The 19755-nt window shown below is 39.2% G+C and overlaps 1 long non-coding RNA gene across 1 annotated transcript; it reads right to left on the reverse strand.

The window, feature by feature from the left end:
- Nucleotides 1-549: 549 nt before the first annotated feature.
- Nucleotides 550-19546, reverse strand: LOC106902907. The gene is made up of 3 exons (XR_001414612.1): nt 19062-19546; nt 18755-18958; nt 550-1729 (listed from the first exon to the last, which is right to left on the reverse strand). It is a non-coding gene; the product is annotated as an uncharacterized LOC106902907 (long non-coding RNA).
- Nucleotides 19547-19755: the final 209 nt, after the last annotated feature.

A 19755-nucleotide genomic window follows, 5' to 3' on the forward strand; every position in this document is an offset into this window, starting at 1 on the left:
TAGTCTTCTTTTCTTCAGGCTAAACTGAACCAGGTCTCTCAGCCTTTCCTCATAAGAGAGTGTTCCATTCCCTTGATCATCTTCATAGCCCTCTGCTGGAGACTCTCTCCAGTAGTTCTGTGCCTTTCTTGAACTAAGGGGCCCAGAACTAGACACAGTACTCCACATGGGGCTTCACCAGGGCAGAATAGAGGGGGAGGATGACCCCCCTCTACCTGCTGGCCACACTCTTTTTAATGCATCCCAGGAGATCATTGGTCTTCATGGCCACAGGGGCATACTGCTGCCCCATGGTCAACTTGCTGTCCACCAGGACTCTTAGGTCTTTCCCTACAGAGGTGCTTTCCAGCAGGTCAGTCCCTAACCTGTACTGATGCATGGGGTTATTTCTCCCCAGGTGCAATACCCTACACTTGCCCTTGTTGAATTTCATTAGGTTCCTCACTGCCCAACTCTCCAGCCTGTCCAGGTCTCACTGAATGTCAGCACAGTGGGGTGTCAGCCACTGTATCAAAAATAATACAAATAAACAAGTATTCTTTAGCTCTTTTATTTTCTTGACATTAGTCTTTTTTCCTTCCTATTGTGAACTTGAACTCTGCACTCATGTACCCTTTGGATTAGATAGAAGAAAGAAGAAAAGAGAAAAACAGTTTAAAACAGTAATCTAGGCTTCTCTTACAACTGTTACTGTATTTTTTTTGTGTAATTTGCTCCAAAATGAATGCAGAGTCACACCTGCACAGTTAGGAGGAAATCAATCAGTTGTTGGAATAATGGAGATAGCTTTCAAGTTGTGATGTTGTAGCACTAGCAACATAAAAGTAATTTATTTCAGTGGGAAAGAAGTTGGGTTTTCCCCTGTCATATAAGTCAGTGGCTGTTGAAATTGAGCTTATAAGTAAATTTGTTTTCACAGAAGCAACCTGACTCATCTTCTCCTATGGAGATATCTTCTGCTGTCATCCTATAGTTGCCATCACTGTGGTGGTGGAGTCTGTCTGGAGGATATTTATAACTGTTGCCTACTTCAGTGGGAAACAAAATATTTTTCCAAACACCTACTGGCTTTTTATTCATTTCTCCTACACAAAATCATAGAATTGAAGTGCTAGAAGAGGCATCAAGAGCACATATAGTGCTAACATACCTAAGTAAACTTCAAGGGATGATTTTTTTTGATGATTGATTGGGGACCACAGGCTTACAATCAGGAAGACATGGAAGCAAGTACTTGGGTATTTGTGAGCAATCATGTACAAATGGACCCTTCCTATGTTTTTGGGACAAAGTGGCCCTGAGGCTGCTCCTAGGTCAAAGAATATATTGGTCAGAAGCGTACGGTCAAAGAGCTCTGAAGTTACTTGCAGGTACTTTCAGAGGGAAAATCTGGTGTCTCTCTGCTTCTTGTAAAAACTTCAAGGCATGTAAGGTGTGATGCCCAGGGACCTAGTACCCTTATCATCCGCCCAGCACCACCATGCTGTGAGATTCAGTAGAAGCTTGCTAGTCCTGGGACATTTGTTGGTGGGTCCAGATCCTGCAGGGTGCCAGGTGTAATCTGCAGACTGGCTGCCTTTGGGGACAGCATAGGTTCATAAGGCTGGGTGCAGAAAGCATCTCAGACTTTGAGAAAATTGTGACCTGCCACCCCACATGAGTGGCCTGGTGAAGTACGTGACTTGTCTTCAAGTTACGTGCTGCTGAGTCAGGGTTTGGATATGCTGTCCTGAAAGGAAACAGAAATACTCATGTTACACTCGCCTCAGAGCAGATGGATAAGAGGTGTTGTGAGCAGTGTGTTTATTCAATTATCTGAACTAACAAAAATATCCTGCAGTAAAATCAAATGTCTGCTGTTTAGGGATTCAAAAGACTCATTTTGCAAATGAATTTTCTAAACTTTTTTTCTTTCCAGTGGCTCCCAAAGGAAAAGCACCCCATGCCATCTTTTCAAACTGTTCCCACACACACAATAACAAACTACTAACAAGTGTGTTAATAATTTACTTTGCAAAAACTGTAACTGAGCCTTCCTGGGACAAGTTAATTGCTGTTGAAAAGGGATTAGGGGGATGATTAAAAATGTTCAGTTCAGAGCTGGTTTAAGGGGCCAATGGCTGCTTTGACAGCTGGAATGTGCAGGAAATTTGGTTTACCGAAAGTCATCTGAGCCCTTCTTGACCCTCTGGAATTGAGTACTCACTGGTAGCTGCTCTGAGGATAGTTTCAGTATTTAAAGAATTCCCTTCCCCGTACTCAACCAACTGGTAAAATTTGGAATACCACATCACAAAGATGCATTAATGGTGAATTATACCAGAGGGGATTATAAAAAGCAGGTTTTTATGAGAAAGGATATGGCAGTATTTTGGGTCTTGAATCAGCCTGATTGTAACAGTCTGGTAGGAGAGGATGTGTCCCATCCACTGGGATGAGACAAGTGGATTTTGTAGCAGTAGCAAAAAAATTAATAGAAAATAACCACACAGGAACCCTCTGTTCATGGTTACCATTTCAAGGAACAGGAGGCATCCTCACTCAGCCTTGTCTATACTGTCAGCTGTCATTCATGAGAATAAACTGAGTTGACCATAGGAATTAAAGTGCATGCAGGCTGTTGCATGGCCAGCCAACAGTATATGATCCACAAGGAGGACTACAACGTGGGGCTGTGGAGAGAGTGGCCTAACATCAGTGTAAGCACATATTCTTCTGTAGAAAGGGAAATGAATCTCAATGGAGACACTTTCCATAGCCAAAGGCATAGATAATACTACAACCTCACTTCAAGAGATCTCAAAAGAAATTCTGGCAAACTTAGGGCCAAAACATGACTTGCAGTAAACCACGACAACTTCTCTGGGTCCACAATGAGGAAAATTAAGTAGAGAGAGGAGGAAGTGGAAAGAAAGCTGTTTGAGAGTTTTGGCACTCTGTGAGAGGTTTGGCTGCTGGTGACAAGGCTGCAGCCCGACAGTAGCTCATAAATGCCTTCAGTTATTAAAATTCTCTCCAGTACTGTGTAGCTGACTAGAAGGTCCTTAATGAAAGACGAAAAGCCACAAATGAAACATAACACAAGATGAGAATACAGAAGACAACTTCACACTTGTGTATTTTCTACATGAGCCACAATTTATAGCTGGTCCTTTTCCAGTGAAGGCCTAGGAGCCTGGAAAAGAGCGAGGGCTCAAAGGTAGTGTTGGAAATGTAAAGTGAGGATCTGTAGTCAGTGCTGCTTGGTGCATCACATCATGTTTTTCACCTTCTGTTCTCCATAACTTTACCTTATGGGGATCTCCATCTCCTATGTCTATCTTCTAGTAGTATTCAGGTCTGAGTTAGTTCCTTCTTATTTGTTGACCAACAACCAGGTATTGCACTGCTATCACCAAGACATCCCACCCCCTTTCTAACACCTGCTGTTTAGGCACTGAAGGTAACTCTGTGGCACCTACAGATGCAGCTGGCAAATTTTCTCCAGATTCTCAAATGCACGCTGAGCCCTGTTCTCCCAATGCTTCACGTTTCCATTCTCTATACCTTCTGATTCCTTGGCCAGTGAAAGCAGCTGAACCACTTAGGACAGAGTTAACGCTAAGGAGAAAACTGTTGTCTTATCACATGCATCAGTTTTCACATGGCCTAAAATCTCCAAGTCTGGTGTTTTCTATTAGTGAGGCATTCATGAACCCATTGAGTTAACCAGCAGGAAATGCTAAATAAGGGACTTCTGCAGAATCGGAGCTGTATTCGAATGGCACAGAGTATCCATTCCCTGACCTTGTGCTCCATTGTCCCTTACCATTGATCCCTTCCATACTTGCATCCCTCTTGCATGCTCACATATAAACTTTCTCATGTGGCTTCTTTCAACAGCTTTTCCAAGGCCAGTTCTCACAGCTAATATTCCTGTCTGGCCAAAATCCCTTAGTTGACAGAACCACTCTCTGCAAGCAACTGTCTTTTAGAAATTTGTTTGCTTGAAAACAGGCTGGCTTGCTTCTCTTGTGAGGATTCTTGTTCAATAAAGCCAGATGACACGTCTACTACACTACCACCTGGGATGGTAGATATTCCTTAGTACTGACAGGTTAAAGTGACTCACTCATGTAACTAAGTAGTGATGTGTGAGCCAGTAACTCATACATCCTGAGAAGAAAAAGAATACTCTCCCTATTCAGTTTCACTTCTATCATTTTGTGTGTTGAATTTAGTTTTTCTAACTAAAAGCTAGTTACATCATTTAAACGAGTTCAACCACTTAGTATGTGCCACAAATACTATATTTGAATGTCATGTGACAAAAATAAACACAATGTTTATTCTAGGCTTTTGTTTATCTAGACAACTACAGCTGTGATTAATTTAGTAAAGTAGTCTGAAAAAAAACCATCTCCCTTAACTGATTTCCTACTCCAGCCAGCTCCTCAGGGCTTCTTCCAGCCCAGTGGAGACATATGAAAGAAGTTGAGAAGTTGATACCCAATAATGTGACTTATTCCAAGAGTAGTTCCATATAACAATAAATATTTAGCATGCTGAGAGTCTTGGTACTGCCTATGGCATAGCAGTGAGAAATGTGTTTCCTCTCTCATTTTGTTGTCATTCTATGATTCAAGAGCAAAAGGCCATTCCAAGAAAGTGTGCAATCTGACTAGGTCAGCCCTTCACTTCCGCTTTGCTTCCTTTTATTCAGATCAGTTACAGGGAAAATCTCTTATTGGGGAGTTTCTTCGATTCTAGGTTACTCTACTCAATTAGGATTTTACACAGCCCTTTTCAGATGAGGAGGGCAAAATTGTACCCTGCATTGCAGATTTTTAATACAGAAATTGGTGTATGACATTTAATATATTCTCCAATCGGTTTGCCGGTAGTGTTTGGTTTTAGACATGCCAAAAAGCAGTTCTCTGTTCCTGAGAGCATGTCTAAACAGACACATGTAGGCCTGGTAGAAAAAGTAATCCATTTGTGCCTCTTACTGCTTTAGGTGTGGTGTTTTGGTTTAGAGATTAATGGTCTCTTATGCACAGTTGAATGGCAAAAAGTTGCCAGTGAGACTTTCATTGCTTACAGCTGTAGCTAACAGGACTGATTTCTTCAGGCTGACAAAGTATGATTTGCTTCCAGCATACTGCTTGCTCAATATCGTTGGGGTCTAGTGATGGCTGAAAAGGGACCATTCATGTAGCTCAACTACATATAAGTTTTTTGAAAGAAGTTTTTGCTCAGCTTTTTAATAAGTTTTTAGGTCAATGCAAGCAATTCAGTAATTAATACAGGTCAAAGTTTAACTGAGACTAGGAGTAGAAATTTTTCTTTACCTAATTTCTTTGCGCTGTACTGTAATTTTCCTTCATATGTATAAAATTTTTTTTTTTTTATATCTCATGGTCACAGAACAAACAAAGTAAGAACATCTTGCTGGGCCACTTGTAGTTATTCTCCATGGGAGGTGTCATCTTTTCCCTATGATAAAGGAGAAAAACATTCTGCTGAGTATTTTTCCAAAGATATACCATTAAAAAGAAAACCATGCTACTTGATTAAGTTTTCATTTGCTCTTGGTTTCTGAGAAAAAAGGATTTTTATTGTGACTGTTTCTATAAATGAGCACTTTACTGTTCAAAATATCACGAGTGACCCTCAGGATTAGTTCAAACCGAAGAATGAGAGCTGCTGCATGGATGACCAGAGGGGTTTTTTTATCAACAATTAATTTTTGCCTAGAAAGAATGGAGATAAGCTTACAGAAAACTTCTCAGAAGGGCTATAAAAAAATTGAAAGAAATTTGAGGAGGCAGTATGTGAAAACATTGGGCCAGGTTAGAACCCAAGTGCGTGAGTATAAATTTGAAGTAAACATCTTAAAATTGATAGAGGGAATCTGAAGTAATTCTATATAACTTTAGGAAGAATATGATGCCCATAATTGTTACAGTTTTCCTATATGACAAGTTCTGTTAATAATATATATAAGTAGTTAGTTCTGTTAATTCCCTGGGTCATGCTCAGTGGAATTTATATTTCATTTTTAAGTGTGTCAAAGTAACCACAGGTACGTCAGACTTATAAGTCCTCACTGCTGCACTAGTTGTGAACACAGATAATGTGGAGAGTATCTCACCTTTATTTGCAAGGCAGTTTCCTACTTTGGGAGTAACTGTAAATGTAAGCGAGGTTTGATTGGTAGGAAAAAATGAAGTGAGGATATAAGCATTTCACAAAGATACTTGCACTGCTACTGCCAGAAGATGCAATGATAGTATGTCATGCAGTATAGTAAGAGATATGAAAGGAATTTTTTATCTCTCTTGTGTCTAGAAGATAAGAAAAAAATATAATATGTAGAACTCAGAACAATGCTTTCATGGACAAGACTGAGCAAGACAAGAAAATGCATCTGATTTGGGGAAGTTTGTATACTGACATCTGTTTTCTTGGAAATGTTCTACACTTTGCACTCTTGACTCTCATGTTGAAAACCAGGAACTGCAACATTCCAAACTCTCTTCTGACTTTGTAAAAATTTTGCAGCCTTTTTTTAGCATCAATTTGAAACCGGGAATCAGCAGCTGGATTGGAGGTTTTTTAGTTCAATGCTAGAGAACTACAGAATCAAAAGGAACCCCAGAGCTATTCATTTTCCATCTAACAGATGGATCAGATCCAGCTATGAGGTATAATCTTTTACAACTTCCTCAGACAGGTTCCTAATTAAATTACAAACCAGAAAATTCAGGGCAGTCTTGGCAAGGCATTTGAAGGTATGACTTGACTGGTGGCTTGGAAGGATGAAATTAGGCAGCTTTGATTTTGGCCTATAGGCTACTGAAAGACTAGTGTGACATTTATGGCAAGTTTGGTCCTGAAAGCCACATTTCTTTGCTCATTCTCAAGCTCATTCCAATGACCCCATAGCACAGAGATCCTCAGAAACTCTTTTTGTGGACAGTTGTGATCTGTTTAAATGGAAGGAGAGACTAGATAGATACCTTGAAGCAGTTAGTGTTGAAGTAACTTGGATCTCCAGTGTATTTGTTTTGGGTGATTTGGGGTCATCTGAAATTAGGTAAAGCACATCCTAGTGCATAAAAGACTTTTTACAGTCCATGTCTTCCTGCTTTGTGATGGGCCATGAACACCCTATAGACGCCTTGTTTCATTGCCTTCTTACACATAAAATACTTCAGCCCTGGGTAATGCCTATGCCTTCCCACACCTGCAGGGCTTACAGGCCAAGTTCTCTGCATGGTGTAAATGGGATGGCGCACTGCCCGTCATGAGACCAAAACAGTCAGTGAGCTGGCTCACTGTGCTAGGTATTTTGTGCTGGGTATCACTACCTCTGCTGACCATCAGGGACAGTAACATGCTCTACACTTCAGGTTTCCTGTAGCTCTCTATAGGCATGCACCTATCTCACCGAGAACAGACCTTCTTTGTTGTCTTGGCAAAGAAAGCCTTCATTATATTGATTCAATTTTGCTGTAAATATTCCTAACACAGCAGCAGACAAAATGCCAGCAAGCTCCTGACACTACCAGCGTGCATTTGTGTTCCGTGAGAAACTTTGCCTGGGACTGGAGACCTCCAGAATCTTCTTCCAACTAATATTTCTGTGATGCCATGCATTACAGGCATATAAAAAGCCTTAATCTGCTCACTTCTTACCAGCACTTGAGGATTTAACTCTAAAAGCAGGATTTTTTCCAATTTCTTCTCCCATCTACCTCTTACAATAAAGTAATTAAGAAGAAAAATTCTTCTTCATGCTATCCAATGACTGGAGCTATTGGGTACAAGCGCTTTAGAGTGGCATGGCTCATGCCCAGAATGATCACTGTGGCAAGGGAGGGAGTGAGGCAAGGATTTGTGTAGGAAAGAGGGAATAAAGACACCAAATGGAGCCAATACTCTCTCTGCAGGGAAACTATCATGTTATAGGAGTTGGCAATATAAAATGCTTTCACTAAGAAAGAATGGTGTCAGAGATCTCATGACAATTCAATATTCTCGCTCAATTTTTCCTGCCGTTGCCTAGCAAGAGTGGAATGTACAATTAATTGAGCCACTGACAAATGACCGAGGCAAAACCAAGTTGATTCTAGGCCAATTACCAGCCAAGGGGTGATCATGACTTTGGGTCATTGCATAGGCTTTTTTTAAACTGACAATATGTTCACAGGCAGGATACTTTAAATAAAATGATAGGAAACTGGAAGTAGATTTTTCTGAGGGCATTTGGGATCTCTCCAGTAGGGTTGGTTTGTGAACTGTGACCAAACAAGTTTGTGCAATCAGACATCCTAGCTCGTGGCCTCTGATCCAAGTCTGGAGGGAAACTGCATAGTTCAATACACTGATAGCAACAAACAGGAAATGTGAATCTTACACGTGCTTCTCAACTTTTCTAGAGTAAGGCAGTTTTGAGAACTTTTTTAGTATGTTTTTAATGAAATAGACCATCTTGTGGCAGAACTATGTTTAAATGTGGACAGGAAATCTATGTCATTAACATTTTTCCATCGCCATTTGGCCGCTGTATATCTATCACATTTTTCACTGGGTCGTTGTTCTCTAAGGCAGTTTCTGAGTGTACCAGAGGTTTCTCAGAGGATAAAATGTGGACTATAGTTTCAGCATGGTGGCCCTTGCTTTGAAATCAATGACTTAGAGAAGGCCTTAACACCTATGGGAAAAATTGTCACTGCATGCGTGGGATTGTTGAGAAAAGGGCGGTGGATGGGAGGATATACAGAAATGATTGATCTTGGTGCAAACTGGGGAAAAATTTACTTTTTTGGATGCACTCCATACAGCTTCAGTGAAACGGCTCTGCATCAACTGGCATAAAGATAAGTCCTTGTATGGCATGTTCAGGTAATGTAGTAGATAGACCTCATAATGAGAGTAACTGTATGTTGAGAAATATATTCAGTAATTCTTCATTATCTTCTAAATGGGGTTGTTAAATTGTTCTTACCAGCATATGAGTGTTTGAGGGCCCTGTTTGACTCAAAGATCCTCTACTATGGGTAATGACAGGTATACATTGAATAATATGCAATGGAAAAACTATCCATTATAAGTAAATATTGTTTTCTAATAAGCTGTCAGCAATATGGAATTAGAAAACATTAAAATGTAAATTGTTTCTTTGCTCTCATCAGAGCTCATGACAAAAGTAGTCTCAGTTTTTATGATAAAGCAAAGTCCTGTTAAATAAAATAGTTGTAAAAACAAAATTATTAAAACATTAATTTTTATTTTGTTTTTCTGTAAGCCTAAATTTTATACACTGTCCAGAGTTTGCAGGCTAAGGCAAAGAAATCTGATGGTAAATTTGGCATACTGAAGAGTACTACATGTATATTCAAAGTCATATTTTCAGACCTGATTTTAAGTCAGTCCTTCCATAAACTTTTCTGATTAATTTGTCCATCGCCATTGGCAATGGGCACAAACTGAAATGCAGGTTTTTCTGTCTGAATAGAAGAAAACGCTTTTTACTGTGAGGGTGACTGAGCACTGGTACAAGTTGCCCAGAGAGGTTGTAGAGTCTCCTTCCTTAGAGCTACTAAAAAACAACTAGACATTGACCTGGGCCACTGGCTTGAGGCCTTGCTTGAGCAAAAAGTTTGATCAGGTAACCTCCAGAGGTCCCTTCCAAACTCAACCATTCTGTGATTCTGTGATTTTCCTTGAATGTGGGAAAAAGACCAATCCTCCTCAAAGTTCTTCATTCTGAAGTTAAACCGTGCAACACTACACATAAATACCTCAATGATTTGCAGGGTGTGAACAGTATTTTGTTTGAAACATTGATGTAGATGCTTTGTTTGCTACCTCTAAATGCACATAACTGTGAATTTCAGTCTATCTTACAAGGACAACGCAACATCATCTGCCAGGACTGAGCAGTCAAGTGTATAATTACCTTAAGCTGCAGCTCCTGCAAGCTGTCCCACTCCGTTTTCTGCAGCTGAGTGGTTCTTGGAGGGTTATGAAGGCTTTGATACCCTTGTAGATGTCAGGGGGAGGCCCCAGAAAGAAACTTAAAGAAAAAAACCTGAATTTATCTTCTTGTTAGCAGGAATGAAACTTGCTATCAGGATGAATCTATTTTTTCTGTTAAGATATGTTGGAATGATATTGAAATGGCCTCTGTTCATAAACATATTGAAAATGTCAAAAAAGGCTTTTGAAGTGACAATTCCATGATTCATGCCACTCTCACCTCAGTACTAATAAACTGTTTCATTCTTTTCAAATCACAGGAGTAGCTTCAAGTGAGATTTGGAGGGATGAAACTGATGAAAGCAATTAGAAACATAATTAATAAGTGTACTGTAAAGGCAGGGAAAAGAGTGAAGTAAAGGGTTTTACAGCAAGTGTTGAAAAATGGCAGCTTCCCTCTTGTTTTGCCCTTTTTTTTTTTTCCTCACATTCTAGTAAAGGGTAAGCCCAGACTTGAAGCAACAAATAGCTTCCAGAAACACATTAAACACCCATCACATAATTGTTTTTCACCCTGTCTCTTCTTACAAAGGTAAAATAAGGACACCATGTTTGAACACTGGGGTAGTCTAAGTTAGAGATAACAGTACTGAAGGCAGAAATGTAAAGAAATCGGGAACATATAACACACCAGCTGCCTGACAGAGAGGAAAAGATCCCTTGATCAAGAGGGCTTGAAGATATGGCTAAATAATAAATGAATGATTCTCACAGCAAGCTGGAGAAATGTTATCACACTTCAAATCCTATCAAGTCTGAATGTGAAGCTAAGAATGTGCTTTCTTATCTCAGAGTCCCTGGGGGCAATATATTCCAGGTGCCTGATAAAGAGAGTTTCCTCTGCTGTTGAAAGGCTACATCACAAGACTGAATGAATCCTATCTTTGAATAATAGCCTTGGCTTTTTTCATCTTTATTCTTGGAACAAGAGCATTACTTTTCCCAGTAAAGGGTGCAGATCCACGTTTTTTCATAAATGCTAATGACCACCCTCTTTTAATGGTGCAATAAGAAAGGGATTTGGGGAAGTTATTTGAACACCTACAGCTATTTGACCTTCTACTCCTTATTCTTTAGCAACAGGACTGTTGGTGGGAGGAAGGTGAGAAATTGGCTGCAGAGGGTTGATCTACCTCTTCTGATGTCAGCAGTGCTTTTGCCACCGAAATAAAAAGCTCTATAGGATGTAGGCAACGAACAGAAACAAAAGTTCATTAACAGCAAAATAGGATTTCCAGGACCCTTGATGTTTCCTTGGTTTGTTAGCATTTTGACTGGTCGTGTCAAATTTGATATGTTCCTAGTGTTTCACATACTTGCCCATGTTTCTAAAACTAATCAGCTCTTAAAGAGAACTGCACCTGAATGCTATAGTTGACTGTCCAGGCATGTAGATATAGGCTGGTTCATCAGTGCTTATTCTGATTTCTGTCCTTTTCCTAGATAATCCACTTAAGGCAGAAAAAGTGGGAGAAATTGCATCAGTGTGAACTTGTGTACCTCTTTCAAAGGCAATATATCAACTTATGCATCAAAAGGAAGACAAGCTCCATGTATAAAATGCAGCTATTAACTGCAATATTCTACATTGATGTAAACTTGTGTATTCTAGTAGACCAACTGGCTTCATCAAGAATTTTACATACAGCTGAAGCACTCAGATGCATGTTAGCAATTACAACTGACAAGACTAATAAAATATATCGACCTTTGAGATAACACGTATGCATCCCTTATTTAATGACAATGTTTCTTATCGATGAGACTTATTTCTGCAGCTTTAAGACATTGGTCTAAAAAAATTTTCACTGCTGCTAGAAATGATCAAGTCTTACTGGTCATAATGGCGCCCACTGTCTTCAACAAGTTGCAGGTTAACATCCATAAATTCAAACAGCCTGTTCATCTAAAACAAAAGTGTATGCCTTCGCAGTAAAGCCCCTGCTATTCCCTACTACAAATATCAACAGTTAAAAAAAAATAAAATTACTCAATTCATGCCCAGCTATTGAAGAGATTTATTGACTACACACTGAAAGCACAAATGAGGTGTGAAGTGGATTCAATGCAGAAATATGGCTGGCTGGTCAAGGACTTTGAAAAGACTTGCTGATGCATTTCAAGTCAAATACACAGGCATGCTTGCAGACCCAGCAACCTGAAGAAAGACCATCTAATGGCTTCCTTAGATTCTGAGTCATGCTGGAGTAAATCCTGGTACAAAGTACTAATGGTGTTGGAAAGGACAGAAAAATAAGTACAAACCTTCTGTGGTCAAGATGGTCCTAAGAAAGGATAGAGGTTATACGAATTTTGCACAAATTTGATAGAATCCACATGGCACACTCCAAAGATGAGAGGAGGAAACAGCTTTCTGAAAGCTGCACTGCTGCAAGTACTCAGCACCTTACTGCAGGCTTAGGTGCTCGCTTGTGACACCTGGACAACCTGGGCATGGGTAAAGCCATGAATGTTGCTGGCTAGGGTTCCTTAAGCATTATGCAGAAACTCTGAAGCCACAAGACAGCCCAGAAAAGTCTATGGAAAGTACTTTGCTCATGAAGCACACAAGTGCAGCCAAGGATACATCTTCATTTGCGGTCCCAGTGGCTATTAACTTATGCCTATCAAACTTTTCAAATGCAAGAGGAAAATACTGACATCTCTCATCGTTACCCATTTCCAGGTCAATTCCAGTAGACAATCCCATGAAGCAAAGAGAGCTTCTTCACCCCTGTTAGTATATCTGTCACCAATAGGGAGTTCACGAGTCATCCTAACCTACAGGAGCTTTTCCTGTGTTTTAAAACCCTTACCTGAGATTCATGTTCAGCTCATTTACTTCCCTTGAAATCTATCTGATGCATTTAGAGCAAACTCTGTGACTACAGTGTGTTGAAATATTGTGTGCTAGACATAACAAGGAAAAGAGGGACAGCATAGTCTTCCTGCATTGATCCTGTAGAAGCATTACTTTGGATGATGCCAATGAACGACAATCCTAGGAACATAAAAGCTTATGTAAAAAAAAAACCAATTTTTATTCCAGAAGTCATAATGGGTCTTTCCACATGAGTAATTGCAGTATCTGTAATGCTATCTGTGATGCAAAATTCCTGAGGAATCTTTATTAAACTAGAGAAAATTCACTAGAAGGGACAATAAGATTAGAGATGACAACAAATTGGAGAATGAGTGAGCTGAGGAAGTGGAAAAAACCTTTCCCACAAATTAGCAGCTGCAAAGGAAAGATATCAAAGACAGATGATGCAAGAAAATGAGCAGCTCTGAGGAATGCTTCTAAATCCAGCTTTTTTACCAAAAAAAAGCCTTTACACCACAGATATTAGCACTCCAGATTTGAACAAGGAAGTGGGAAATGTGAATGATCATTAGACTGGTGGACAAAGATGGCAATCTGAGTGCAAATGGTGGTAGCTTCTCAGAGTGAGTGGAAACAACATAATCTCCATGAGGAATATTTTGAAGTCATCATCCCTATACAAGGTGATTTTACTATCTTCTTCAATTAACACCTCCAGGTTTTGGTGAAGTGTCCAAAAATTATGTAATTATGACCTTATATCTGTTTTCTGACAGTCTCCTGGCTGCATTACCTATGCATTAAGGCTGGTGACATATTTTTTATTATATTTTATTATTATTATTATCATTAGGCAGAGTTTCAGTTTTCAGCTAAGAAAATGGTCTTGCAGAAGATCATTGTTTTCCAATATGTTCTTTGTGGTGATGCACAGATATATATATGTATATGCATATATATATGTATCTTTCAATTTAAACTTCAGTTCACACTGCCATGTTACAAACTCTTTTGGATTCTAGAACTATACAGAAAAAGCACAAGAAAATATTATGGAAGATATTTTCTTTTCTTGCTTCTTCTGAAATTGAAATTCATTCAGTTTTCTAGCCCTGTCCTTTCTATTCTTTTTGCTAGAGATCAAAAGAAACAAGAGAGATTTAGATTCCAAATAATACATAGTGAATGGTAGGACTGTCTTGTCTGAACAGATTTCTCTGTAATTTTTTGGTCTTAATGTATGATTCCATAATAATATGATCCTATGCTATTGATGTTTCATTCCTCAGCTTCATCCTTGATCCTGTGTCTATAACACCTGCAGCATGGTTATTTCAGAGCTGGGAATTTCTGATGTTTCAACACAGTATAGTCATCAAAACTGTTCTCCTGTGGCTGCTTTTGTTTTCTGGAAGTGCTGGATCTTGTCTTGAAGTTCCTGCAAATACAAGAGGTACTAAAAGACATACTTCTAGGCTCTGTGGTAAAAAGACAGTCCTTGACCTAAAATACAACGGTTATTATCATAGGAGGTTTTGGCAATTGTTCACAGATATCTACCTTTCTATTGCCCTCTCACAGTTCAGGAAGATTGTTAAGGCACTAAAAGTGGTACTTGCAGTGTCTATGGATATATGCTGCATATGCTCAGTGGATGGGAGCCTTGGGCCAACCAGTATTAATTGAAGCAGCTCCATTGACTTTGGTTGAATGCCAATAAAAGGGAGCTTTGATTTCCAGGGCTGTTACTTACTCGTGTTGAAGCTAGACTAATGTCTTGATTTCTGTGGGGGTGTGCTAATTTGCTGGCTGCATCTAATGACCCTGACAGCTCCTGAACCCACACACAGGATCATGAAAAAAAGAATTTGCACTGTCACTTTCTGAGGAGTTCTGTACCTCCTCTAATGACTATGTCCTAATTAACTGTTGTAATTATAACCATAGTTTTGACACTCCTGTGATGTATAACAACTTTTAGGGTGAGCCAAAAGTACATAGTGTTCTTCCCTTGAAAGAGGGAGTGTGTGCAGATGCATTATTGATGAGGAGTTCTATAACAGTCCAGGTTGAGTCTCCTCAGGACAGTCTTCTATTTCTATGAAAAACAAAAGCTGGTCTTATGACTACTCTCTTGCATTCTCTACGTAACTAAGAAATATGCATATAATTTATTGACAGGACATTGGAATATCTGCATAAAGAGTAATTCAAGACCTTCAGAGTTCCCTTTCAATCAGCATTTCTACAACTGTTATTTAATAACATGAATATGGAAGTTGTGGAATGACTGTGTGTTTAGAAAATCTCTAAGACACATTTGATCATTTGACTCATGCCACCAGAATGAGTCAAGGCTAACTCTACCTTTTGAATCTCATACATAATTAATGTAGTGCCAAATCTTAATCAGATAACACAAAAATACTCTATATTCTATAAATATCCTCCTTAATACTTTAGTCAATATTATTTATTGATTTCTGAACTGAAACACAATGTAACCTTTCTTTGTAATCTCGCACAGCTGCTGTATTCTCCTGAGCACTGGCTGTTTCACAAAGGTGGGCAAAATGTCTTTATTGCCAAGCTCAGCTCTGTTTCATGTAAATGCAATACCTGTAAAATCTTCACTGCTCATTCTAGGCCATCATTTCATCCCATCCCATCTGTTCGCCTACTTTTATGAAATGCTTTTAATCTCAGAAAAATATGTTGCCTATAGTAATCCTTTCTTGGTAATTACTGCCTATAGTGATCCTTCCTTGGTAATTACTGCCCTTCAGGTATTGTACGGCAATACCTAGATCTTCTAGTTTCTCACAAGTAAGTACTGTGTCAGACAGTCACTCTGCTGTTGGGAAATGCTTTTAGGATGACAGTGCTCCCTCTCATTCAGTGCTCTCTGTGGTTACTCCACCTGTGCATAATGACAATGAGCTGGAGCATCAGGCCCAGAGCCAGTCGATGGAGACAATGCCAACCCTCCAGGAGCTTATTGAGATATTCATTTTATACGCTGCTGCCAGAGAATAACGAGCAGGAGGAGATTATGGATCAGACGTGCTGCTTATCTAGTCATTAAAGGACAGTCATCATGAAGGTCCTTTCATTTATGCAATGTACTAGGTCTGGACAACATCTGGTTCTGCCTCCCTTAGCCCCCATGGAGCAGTCAGGAAAGATTTGAGGAAATTTCCTGGCTACACTGTTCAGCCCAGCTGCCCTCTCTAAACATAGACAGCTGTCCTGACTCTGTCTGGGGTTTATTGCTTGATCTTTTCTGGTCCTATTATTTGGGCCACTTCAATTTGTAAAGAATTACATCCTTTTCCATTCAAGATGGTTAACAAATGTAGGATGTTCTATACTGCTTTGTCAACCTTCCTGCCCCTGCATGGAACTTGAGCTAATTTATTTTTGGGAGACTTGGTATGTCTTGGAAGAGGTTCTGTCAGTGAACTAGTGGCTAGAACCAGTTTTAATTCTGCATATTTCTGACTTTTCACAGAAGCTCTCAAAGAACAATCACAATCTCATGTGACGCAAACCAGAGCAAGACCTTAAAAAGGGCAGCCATAAATATACTGCTAGATTTATGCACAATTCCAAAATTGTAATCCATGCTTATACCTCATTGCTTTTGTAAATATAGGTGCACCAAAGACTGCTTGTGACAACTGCTATAGAGTGAGTTCACATTGACATTCACGTTAGCAGTCCAAGGGACAGATTATTGTGGTTTCTTTTAGTTTACTTGTACCTCCTGTCAGCAAGACTCTGTGTGTTACAGACAGGACACAATATACCTCTTGACTGGAAAAGTTCTGCCAGCAGAAGACACTTTGTAAAACGCAAAACTATTTCAGAAAACTGTACTATTATCAGAAAGGATCACTTCACTAAAGATCTACATATTATGATTTCTGCTGGGTTAATCACAGCCACAGTTGTGGGAGACTAACTCTGTCAGTTTAAGCCGGCTGACAAGATTATCCCTGAAAACAATAGAGAGATAAACAGCTTTTAAGATATCCCTTCTATCCCAAAATAGGTGGAGGGGGAAAAGGAAAACTTCCTTTTTCTTCACACCACAGTGGGAGTTTAGAAATTTTAAAGTTAAAATCGAGACGCATTTGATCCAAGATGGGTTTGGGCCTGGACATGCTTTGACAGTGTAGGTGGCTGGTCATTGCTATATTGGTGAAAATTTCTCTAGATACATACACTTTTTGAGTAAGAAACTTTCAAGGTACAAAGTGAGGCAAGAGAATAACGTGGCAAAATCCACCTCTAAACCACAAACTGCTTCCAAAAAACACAAGAGAGTTGCTTCGTTAAAGATTTCCTCAGGATTTTAGTAAGTTTAGTAAGAATAAGAACCCTTTCTTCTACCCACCAAAACACACAACCTAATGAGCTACTCTAAAGGGCAGCAGGAGCCACTTCAGATGTTTTTGAGGAGTTCTGCTATTATACCTGAAAAGAGGAACTATGCAAGAGTGCCAGGAGGGATGGGCATGGTATGGTTAAAAGATCAGAACTGAATGGTGGGATTAAATGAGTTGCTTTGATAATGGAGGGAGGTAACGAACAGGATTCTGTAGGAAACTGCTGCTGAACACATCCATTAGTGACCTAGAAAAAGTACTAACAAAAGTTAGTAGGCTAACAAAATTTGCTGCTGATATAAAACTATTCCAGAGCAATAAGGACAAAGACCAATTGTGAAGAACTAGAAAAACACTTCACAAGACTGAGTCAGAAATAAAATCACAGAATAAATTCACAGTGGGTAAATGTGAAGTGAAGGGGGAGAAGAATGTAAAGGTGGATGCCTGAAAAATCAGGTGAGTTCTCATCAAACCATTACGACTCAAGTGAGAACTTGAGAACAGCAACAGTTCCATGAAAACATCAGCTCAGAGATCAACAGTAATCAAAAATGTTAAATCAAATGCTAAGAATCATTAGGAAATAAAGAGAAAGCAAAGCAGATCATTAGGACACTGTATAAATTTATGATTCTCCCAGACTCTGAATACCATGAATGATTCTGCCACTCAGTATACAAAAAGGATATATTATTAATAGAAAAGCTACCAAGAAGGGCAATGAGGACAATTAAAGACATGGATTGACTTCCATGCAAAATATAATTGCATTGACTAGGTGTTCTCATCCTGGAAAAAAATATGAGGGTTAGGGTTAGGGTTTTTTTAAATTAAGACTTGGAACTCCAGTCAGTTTTGAAACTGCCTCCTAGACCTTACTTTCCAGCACAGTATGACAGTCCACATTTTTCTCCTGGAATGCTCTTTCACCCTTTCAGACACTGAAAATTGGGTTGCAATTTTTTTCTTTTAATTCATTTAAACAAATTAATGATATTTCCAAGGTTATCTTACTGTCTGTGTACATAGGAATATCTCTTTGCATTGCAAGACTAATATAAGCTTACAAAATTATAGTGGAAGGAAGGGAGAAACAGTTGAACCCTGTGACTACAAAAGCAGGAGTCTAAAGTGCAGTAATAAGAACCATTTTAAATGGGGAAACTAATATCCATCTTTTCATAGAAATTTTCCATTAAATTATGATTCAGGATTTTTTAAGGCATATGTATGCAACAATACTAAATGGACATTTTTAGGTTCTTTTTATCTCTCCACTTGCTTTTGTGCATATTTGAGAAGAGTCTGGGAATTTTTGATTTTGGATTTGCAAATTCTACACTAGTAATTAATGACGTGTTACAGATTTTGACATTCTATTTTATCTTTTTACTGATCTAGCAGAAGATTCTCCTGGCAAACTACATAAACATATGTGCTTGGTGGGATAAAGTTTTTCACTAGGTCTTGAGAAACAAAAAAGTCTGAAATCCCAGAGCTTGGACCTTACCTGTATGTATATCTGCAGGACACAGTAGCTTTTATCAGAGCAACTGGAGGCACTGAAGAAGATCAGATCTCAAACTACACAGAGGAGTAAAAACGGTCTTCAAGAAGGGCAGCTGATGACAGGAGAGTTCTAGAAGTATTTCACACCAAGAATTCGAATCAGTGGATATACGAGAAAATTTGTAGCCAGCAAGGCTGCCAAAACCTATGAAGAAAATGAACAACCAAATGGAGAATGAGTCTGGGGGACAGCACAAAATATGGAGACTGTAACATAAGTGATTGGCATTTTCCCCTGGCCACCTCACCTGTCACAGCAGTTTTCATGACCTCTGTGGAAAAAGACCATCAGAACAGTTTCCTCCTCTGGAACCAAGTCTCCAGGAAGCAGGAAATATGATTGAAGAGATCTTCTCTAATCCATTGCAGAACCTGCTCACACCGCCTCTCTTGGACCTGCCATCTGTACAGGCACGGTGTTCTGGCTGTGACACTGGGAGCAAAAACAGAAGCAGCGTTTGAGTGTGGAGTGTGTTTGTAGCCATGGGAGGCATCAGAGAAAATTGTGGCCTCGTAGAGGGGCTTTTTAAAATGTGAAAGGCCAGACAGGTCACATTGGCTTAGCTCAGAGGTGAGGTCTGGCTTGTTTTCCTTAAAAAGGGTGATTTCTTTTTTTCATTCTTTTAATATTATCAGTATTTTTTAATCTCAGGCATTTTCTTTTTTCTTTCTTGTGGTATTTAATCAAGCAGAAGAGAGGCGGCATGGAAAAAAAAGGTGGCACAGGAAACTGACTAACAGGTTCTTTTAGTCTTTAAGAAACACTGAAAAAATCCCTATTCAGAAGACCTAAAAGTGCTTTTGAAGCTCTGACATCACATGACATTCAAACAGACATAATAGATTAATTGAATCCCTTGATTTTCATGTTCCATTAAAAAAAAAAAAAAAAGAAAAAAAGAAAGAAAAAAGGAAAAGAGAAAAAGAAAAAGAAAAAGAAAA

The sequence above is a fragment of the Calidris pugnax genome, unplaced genomic scaffold (assembly GCF_001431845.1).
Source record: "Calidris pugnax isolate Ruff unplaced genomic scaffold, ASM143184v1 scaffold14, whole genome shotgun sequence".
NCBI classification, from domain to species: Eukaryota; Metazoa; Chordata; class Aves; order Charadriiformes; family Scolopacidae; genus Calidris; species Calidris pugnax.